This window comes from Adiantum capillus-veneris, chromosome 16 (assembly GCF_014529385.1).
Source record: "Adiantum capillus-veneris isolate H3 chromosome 16, ASM1452938v2, whole genome shotgun sequence".
Classification (NCBI taxonomy): Eukaryota; Viridiplantae; Streptophyta; class Polypodiopsida; order Polypodiales; family Pteridaceae; genus Adiantum; species Adiantum capillus-veneris.
In genome coordinates, this window is record NC_140946.1 from 137,664,067 (window position 1) to 137,672,949 (window position 8,883).

The 8,883-nt window shown below is 41.8% G+C and overlaps 1 pseudogene; it reads right to left on the minus strand.

Moving 5' to 3' along the window:
• Positions 1–1,899: 1,899 nt before the first annotated feature.
• LOC147439941 (uncharacterized) lies at positions 1,900–8,616 on the minus strand (annotated as a pseudogene).
• Positions 8,617–8,883: the final 267 nt, after the last annotated feature.

Here is an 8,883-nt window from a genome sequence, read left to right on the forward strand (position 1 = left end):
AGTGGTTCTCCCTTTATTACAGCAAGTTATCCATCAAGAGATCTTCACTTGGAGTGAAGAAAATGAACAGCAGTCCACATTCTAGCCTCACTCCCCACCATTGCACCTCCAAAGTGGGATGAGCCTTTTTATGTAAACCCTAGTGTGGGAAATGACACACTTGGGGAGGCATTTATGCAAAAGGATCCTCAAACTTCTTTCATGTGTCCTATCTACTTATCTAGTTGCATGATGACTCCATCAGAAAATAGAGATATGGAAATGGAGCACATTGTTCTTGGATTAATGTTTGCAACTACCAAGTTTTGCTCTTATTTATTGTCTAGACCATTCATAAATTTAACCATGGAAGAAGTATTTCCTTATGTAATGCAACACATTGATGTTTCTTCTAGGATTTCCAAATGGCTCACAAGGGTGCAAGAGTTTGGCTACAGAATGCAAGTGGAGAGCTCCATAATAGCCAGATGAGATAATTATGTGAGTGATCTTGTCCTTGACACAATCTTCTGCGTCTATCATCATCAAAAATTGAGTCTTGCTTCATATTTTTCGCACATTTTGATTTCTTCTCATTCTATTCTCTCCTTTCTTATGGTATCTCTATCAACGTCTTTGATGCTGATTGGACAATCCAAACAACTTTTTCTCCCCTCCGCAGAGGTGTAGTTTTGCTCTCATGTGTTCTTTTTAGAGTTGAATTCCTCAAGCGTGAGTGTTTCCTCTATTAGCTGCTCAGGTAACAAAACCAGAAAAAGAGAATCAAAGGGACACCACTCTCAGTTTCTATTCCAATTGATTTTATTAAAACACTTTGTATTAATGAGAAATCTCGTAAAGTCCAAAGTTGTTGTAATATTATTGATTGCCAATGAGTGTAAAGGGGCCGAGGGCTTCCAAATTTGTAACTTTATGCAATTCTTAAGTCTTGTTATTGAGCCTAATTAGCTAGGAATCCATTCTTAAACTTTGGCTAAGGTATAAAAGCCCATTTTTGTAGCTATTGACCTAAGTTTTTGGATAACGAAAGTGAGTGTACGCTGCAAAAGCTTACTATGAGTCTGTTGTTTCTTCAACCCTTCATCCCTCTCTCTTACGGTGTTGCATTGCTATTTCGAGCATAGCAACACGTTTGTAGGTGAAAGCTCTTTCATTTAACGCGAGTTTCTTGCAATAAACATTTAATTTTAGTTGTGCCCATCTACGAGTTGTTTTTGCTCCCTATGCACAATACACATACCAAAACTAGTTTTTGACCTTAGGAATAAATAGAGCACGTCTAGAGGAAGCTATAGAGTGCTTCGGAGGCCAAAACCGACTGACCTAAAATAGGTTGTTTATCTTATGCACGAAATTTTGTACGAATGTCAAAAATGACAGTTGAGCACATGAGAATGTTGATACTTTGCTCATGCTACCCATTAAGTTTTGTTGTTGCATTCAAAGTCTCATAGTTAGACAAATTTGGCCGGATAAACTTGCGGTAAGGAAAGTAGCTTTGATGTCTGACACACATTTGAGGCCAAGATAGGTAGAAACTACTTAGACATGGGTTTTTCAAGAGATTAGCTATTTCTTGTAGCCTCCATACACTAGTCGGGTCAGCTATGTCCCACGGATTGACAAGTTCTATGTTTGTGGTTCTCACTTTGCTAGCATTGATATGGTGAGGCTTGGCAACCGAGTGACATTTTAGAACCGTTGCCAGGGATGAGGCAACCTAGACTAGAAAAAAATCCAAAGCATTCACTTGAATTTCTATCACTTCCTTTTTAAGGGGTTTATCACACACGCCCTTACTTAATGAATAATAGCACTGTACACACAGAGATATGGCGAGAGAAGATGAGAGAGAGGATTATCCACACATCCCAAGACATTCTGTATTAACTGATTGAATGCTCGATACAGCGTACAAAGGAACACCTTCTTTAAATAAGAATACATGTAACTGTCCATATCCCTCATGACCCTTCAGATTATACCCTTGAGTTCTCCTCCTACTAAGGTAGTGTTCCCACATGAAGACACGTGAAGGCACGCCCGACACTCCCGGTATACAATGCATACATGTGTCGTTTGGGCACATATACTTGGCACGCATGGTGGATCGTGCAAACCCTCAAGTGCATCCCTTGACTGGTTCTTGTGAAATTTGAGAAGTGTGATGCAAGTATGATCATCGAGGCCGCACACTGGCACTTTGGCTATTTTCTCCTAGACTGATCATCTCCATCTACGCTGCAACCCAAACTCAAACCAGAAATCTCCACCGCAAACTTGGACTCGCAAACTTGCTGCCCATATTGCCACATCAATACTCATCCACGTGAAAATTAGCGTGTTTCGATGGTAGCAAAGCCACTGTATGGGATTGGCTACTTAAATTCAAAGTCGAGTTAAAATGGATAGTACTATTTTGGAAGTAAAATAATAAGCTTTGCAACGAGGTCGGCTTTTCTGGAGGAGGTTGGTGGACAGAAACACAGTAAGAGCGAGTGGGAGAGTGGGTAGGCCGCAGAAAGAGAGAGACCCCGGCTCCTCTCGCAATCTCCTCTACGCTTTTCTCCTCTCATATCCGCCATCAGCCCATCACTTCTTTGCTAAGGCGATACAACGGCATCAATGCTCTTGATTCCGCATTCTCCTTTGTCTGCCTTCGTCCCATTTGCGCCTGCAAACTGTTCCTGCATCCACTGCTCTATAGTGCTTCTCCTTGCCCTTTTTCTGGATCAAAAGCGCTCCCCTTCTTGATGAGCCACTATCTACGGGGAGTTCGAGCAGACTGCAAGGGGGGCTTTTAACTCTGCTTTGCTCTTGTGGCTTCCTTCTCGACTTTCCCTTGTCACTGGCAAGAATGTCTTCTTGTTTTAAAGAACGACTCGTCGGAAGCTGAGGCATTCTCTTCCTTGTTTTCAAATGTAGGAGTATCAGAAAGCTCCAAGAGATGCCTCATCTCATTCTCAATATACCGGCAACCTATCATGGATGTGGAGGTGTTGCCGTCATGCGTAAGTGACAGGTTCTCATGCTCCAGCTCTCCCTGCAGCTTCGGCACAAGCTTCAGCAAGCTCGCAGTCTTGCTATGATCGGACACTTCTGATTGTAAGTATGCATCTGATAGACATCCAAGCATCCATGCCAAAGTTGCTTTCTTTCTCAGGCTCTCGTGTTGAGTGTCTGTAAGCATCGGCGGCGGTTCCACTATTTGAGCTTTCTAGTCCCTCCGCTCCTTATCCCTTTTTACTTCGTTAGCGCAGTGGGCAAAATCGCAAATCTGAACGCACGTTCGTCCATGTGGCTGATTCTCAAGCTTCTCTTAACGCAGAATAACGCTACCCTCGTGCAGCCTCCGATCAATCTCGTGAAGGCATTGGCTCTACGCACAACAAGAGAAAGCACAAAAAGCCCTTGAGGAGCTTTTTGTCCGAAAACTCGCCTCTTGGAATCGATTGATTGTGCGATGTGCCGAACAAAAAGCGCTTGAGGAGCTTTTTGTCCGAAAACTCGCCTCTTGGAATGCATTGATTGCGCGATGTGCCGAACATCAGAGGAACAACCAAGCTCTAGAATATTTTGAGGTGATGCAAAGCGAGCGAAACTCTCTACATGAAATAAGCACATCTCTCTAGATGCAATCACCTAGGCTTGCATCTTGAAGGCATGTCGCAATTTGGAAGATGCAAAGATGGACAAAAGTCATGGGCTGTTTTGAACAGATGCAAAGCGAGTCCATCTCTCCACTCGGTGAGCACTACCTTGGTCAATATATATGCCAGATGATGTAGTACGCTTGAGAAAGCACAAGAAGTGCTTACGGATCTTCCTATCCGGAATGTTGTCCCTTGGAATGCACCAAAATGTGGGATGTGCGCAATAAGAGAAGGCCCACAAAGCTGTAGGCTATTCTTAGCAAATGCAAAGCAATCTCTCTCTACATCCTCGTGTAAGGATCACCTTAAAACAACGTCTCTTGGAATGCACTACTCGCAGGATACACACAACAAGAGCGGGGCCAGAAAGCTCTAGGCCTTTTTCAGTTTCCTATCTTAGAGCGTAGGCTCTTGAAATGCATTGATTGCAGAGTTTGTCCCACAGCAGATGCGAAGCGAGGTCCTCTCTCCAGATGCGATCACCTACGCATGCATCTTGAAGGCATGTGCCTCTAAGAAAGATGTTGATATGGGCACAAAAAATCACAATTATATTGCCAGCCAAAGTTTATTGAAAAAAGATGTGCTTGGCACATGGGTATCAAAATTCATGATGTGATTGTTAGGCAGGGACTATTGATTGCAAGATATGTGCAACATGGATATGGAAAAAAAAAAAATGGTCTTCTTTTACGAGAGGCGAAGTGAGGGATGCTCGCCATACAAAGTCTCTTGGAGTGCTCTTATGGCCCTAGGTTGCTTTAAACAAATGCAAAGAGAGGGTTTCTCACATTGAGATTGTTGATAGCAGATTGGTGGTGAAAAAATATTGTAGTTGGCTGTGATTTGGTCTACTTTTATGTCAAATATGGTTCTCTCATGAAAGAAAAAAAAAATCTTGATGGGCTTTCCCTGCGGAATGTCATCAACTCAAACGCATTGATTGCTAGATATGCCCAACTTCATTGTGCTAGGGTAGCTCAGGAAGCAAATGCAAACGGAAGGCTTTTCTCCAAATGCATTATCTATGATTGCATCTTGAAGGCCAATGGCCTTATGCAAGCCATTGACATGGGTGACAAAATCAATGAGAAGATACCTGGTATGGCCCCGTTGGTGAAGGATGTCATGCTTGGCTATGCTTGGTTGATATGTGTGGTAATGTCATGAAAGCATAAAAAGATGAAAAGTTCTTATTGGCATTCTCTCTAGAATGTCATCACCTACAACGTATTGGGCACTAATATGCCTGTTGCAAGAAATCTCTTGATTGTTTTTACGGAACCTCTTTCTCCAAATACATTCATCTATGCTTGCACCTTGAAGGTTTGTGGCCTTATGGAAGACTTTCACATGGGTATTAGAATTCACGATGTGATTTCTAGTCAGGGGTTGCTCGGAGTACTATGTCATGCTTAGCGGTGGTTTGATCAATATGTATAGCAAATCTGGTGTCCTCACAATAGCACAAAAACTTCTTGAAGGACATCCTCCCTAGGATGTCATCTCTTGTTAGCAGGTTCCGTGCAAAAGATGTCCGACATTGTTGATGTAAGGAAGTGCATCGATGATAGACATTCAATCGTGCGGTGAGTAAGCAGTATCATTTTTTTATTCTTGACACTGAGAATGTAGTTAATGAACGCACTGAAAATTGCATGTTGTCGTGAGAATGGCACGTTCCCTCGTATTATAAAAATTGGGGAGGACTGTGCAAACTCCCCCGTGCAAGGAGACTTGCATGTTTTCTTTTCTTTGAAACATAAAAATGAAACAACAAACAATTACTAACATTGACATCTTGTATGATCGCAAACATTGAGCTTGACAAGACTCTAACCCTCCTTGTAGTTTTTTGCGAGGTACCCCTTTGAAGCACTACGATCAGTATCTGATTTTCATGAGGTGCACCTCTGAACCACGACGATCAGTATCCCAAACACGCTTTCAGGTAAAAATATCTAACATGCTTTGATAAAAAATCTCTCTCTCTCTCTCTCTCTCTCTCTCTCTCTCTCTCTCTCTCTCTCTCTCTCTCTCTCTCTCTCTCTCTCTCTCTCTCTCTCTCTCTCTATTTTCTCTAAAAAATTGTAACACCCTTTGATGAAAATTTTATCTCTTTAATTGCACTCACCTACGCTTCCACCTCAAAGGCTTGTGGCCTTATATGAGATCTTCAAACACAATTCATTTTCTCAGTTTTTGACTAACAACATCTAGGCAACAAGCAATATTTGGAGCACAAGTCAAGTAAATGAATCGTGTCAACGAAGCATTGAGATGTTTTTAGCAGATGCAAAGGAAAGGCCTTCCTTCAAATGCAATCACCTATGGAATTAGGGACTATTGTGGGGCTGTTGCAGAAACATTTTGAGCTTGGCAATGTGGCAGGCTTGATGAGTCCAAAACACTACTTGACAACATGGGCTATGGTGTTAGCAGGTTCTCCATATGAAGGGCGAGATTGATTCGTTCTAAATTGTCTTGAGTAGATTAATGTGAGGCTGTTTCGCTAAATGCAGTGATGCACGTTTGCACATTGAAAGCTTGTGCCACAAGCAAGGCTATTGATAGGGGTAAGTAGAATCATGATGAGATTCTAAGGCAGGGGTTTTTGAAAAGCCATATCATGTTGGGTGGGGTGGTGTGCTCCTGGACATGTAAATCTAAAACGTCGTCTCTTGGAACAGGTTGATTGCAGGATGCCTGTTATGGCTGTGGCAAGGAAACACTCTACTGCTTTTACTAGCGGATGCGAAAGGTAGAGCTCTCTTCAAATTCAAATCACCTATGCTTGCACCTTTCAACCTTGTCGCCTTACTTACGTAGGACTATGTCAACTCAAGGTAATAGGATTTGTGGAAAACAAAGCACAAGCTCTCTCCCTCTCTCTCTCTCTCTCTCTCTCTCTCTCTCTCTCTCTCTCTCTCTCTCTCTCTCTCTCTAATTTTCTCTTCTAGGTTCTTATTTTCTCTTACCCTCGGACTCACTTCAATTCAACACAAATGCGGCTAACGAAGCACTCTAGTTTTATCCTCCTCAAGCTCCAAAAATCTTGTCTCCAATACCAGGACTTTGGTTCCTAATTCCTTAGAACGTGACTCCTCCACTTGGAGGTGGAAAAGGGCATCCTGGAGCTTGTGCTCGGAGTCATGGCGGACGGCGAGGTGGGTGTTGATCTGGCAATGTGCCTCGTGGACTTTGGCAACCGCAACATCAATTTGATGATGGATAAGGTGCTTCTCTGTGTCGAAGCGAGAGCGCTAAGAGAGGGCATCAGCTTTGAGGCGCTCTATGCTTGCTTCCAACAAGGTAACGTAATCCAAGATCTCGACGCTCTTGCGGGCATACTCTTCCCGCAAAGCACTTGCATCGCCCGCATTGCTAGCATCACTACCGCGTCTATCTGTGTGAGGTGTTTACCAACCTTGTAAACCAGAAAATGTCAAATCCAAAAAACTCAATTTCAAGTAGCAAAAAGTGTCCAAAAGACTTTAACCTTGCTAGGCTATTTGTATGAGGTGTCTACTGACCTTGTGAATCAAAAAACATAAAAAATGAGCTCTCTAGCTATCAAGAGATAGTAATTATCTATTGAGTTAAAAAATCATTATTTTTCACTTTTGTTGATCCACACTGTCTAAGCATATGTTCAATAAGCCTTGAATAAGGTTTTACAATTTTTTAGACCAATTTGATTCAATCTCCCAACAAGTAAATGGTGTCCAAATTACTTGAAACTTCTCCCAAACACTCTCTTACTACTCTAGAACCAATCCCCTTTGGAAAAATATCCAAAAGTTGAATTTTTAGGGTAGGACATAATACGTGTGCTTATTATCTATGGGGTCAGAATGAAGACTTTTCTCAACTTTTTTGGCTTAACTTAGATGTTCATACCTTAAACAAGTCACAAATCAAATTTCACCTTCTCGTAGACATTATTTTTCCATTTGCTATGTATATATTCATGGGCTCACATTGAGTTCCAAGTTGTATCTATTTATTCACTTCATGTACTTTGGGCGGCCAGCCATATTTAAAACCCTAGGTATATAAGTGAATGTAGCTCATGTGAAAGAGGAGATATCATTTTGAGAGAAACCTAGAGTAGAGAAGGAGAAGAAGAAGGCTATGGAGGTGGAATCCTGGAGCTACATGTACTCTCTTCACGGACCGATTATATGCATGCAATGAAGATGAGTCCTTTTGCCTTTCTCTTGCTTTTTATTAAGATGTGTATTAGTGTCTTGATGGTGTAGATTAAGAACTAATCGCTCTCTAATTCTTGACTGCCTATTGTATGTTTGATTCTAGTAGTGTGTACATGATTAGATTAGTGTGGATTTGTGCATGAATTTCTCTAATCATAACTCCATGAGCTTGGGTGAGCTTGTGATTAGGATGTGACCCCACGAGGATTAGTAGAGAATGCAACGATTAGCAACCTTGATTAGCATAATGGTTAGCGTGTGTGCATACATGGCCACAAGCTATTAACCTCCTCAAAAACATCTTGCATAGGCTTTGACCCTTTCTCTAAAGTTAAATCTTTTTTTATCTACATAGGTAGTAGCCTCCATTGTAGAGATGGCATTATTGGTCATCATATCCTCTACTAGTTCTCACATGCCCCCTTTTCCAAAGTTAGTTCCTAATGGCATACCTGAATCTTGAAATCCTTGAAAAACACAAGATCTCTTTTCAAAGCACCTATCACAATCCCTTATGACATGGTATGTGCTATCACACCATATGAATCTATGCACAAACCCTTATTTACTTTGGGATTTCTGTCCAGCAGGTTTCCCTTTCTCTTGAAGCCTCATCAGCTTAACTGCATTTCTCGCATACACATAACAAGCTCATAAAGCATAGAATTGTCACCCTTTGGACTCACAATAGCAGGCCTTGTTAAAATCTCTAACATGCTAGAGGTAGAAGTAGCACCATTCACCACCATCTTCTCTACAATAATGCCTCTTAGCAAGCAATGAAACCATATCCTGTGAGGTCCCCAACCCCGGAAGATTGGGGTGACTTGATAGATAGCCTTCCTTTATTATCATGTTCCGTTGAAGACACCCTAATCCGTTTCCACGAAGTAGAGATATGAGCAAAATAAGAGAGGAAGTCCTCTATCCATCATGAGCCTGGCTATAAGGGTCATACGCCACAGGCCAGGTCAATAAATCAAGGATTCTAATGAAAGCTATTTCCCAACATAAAG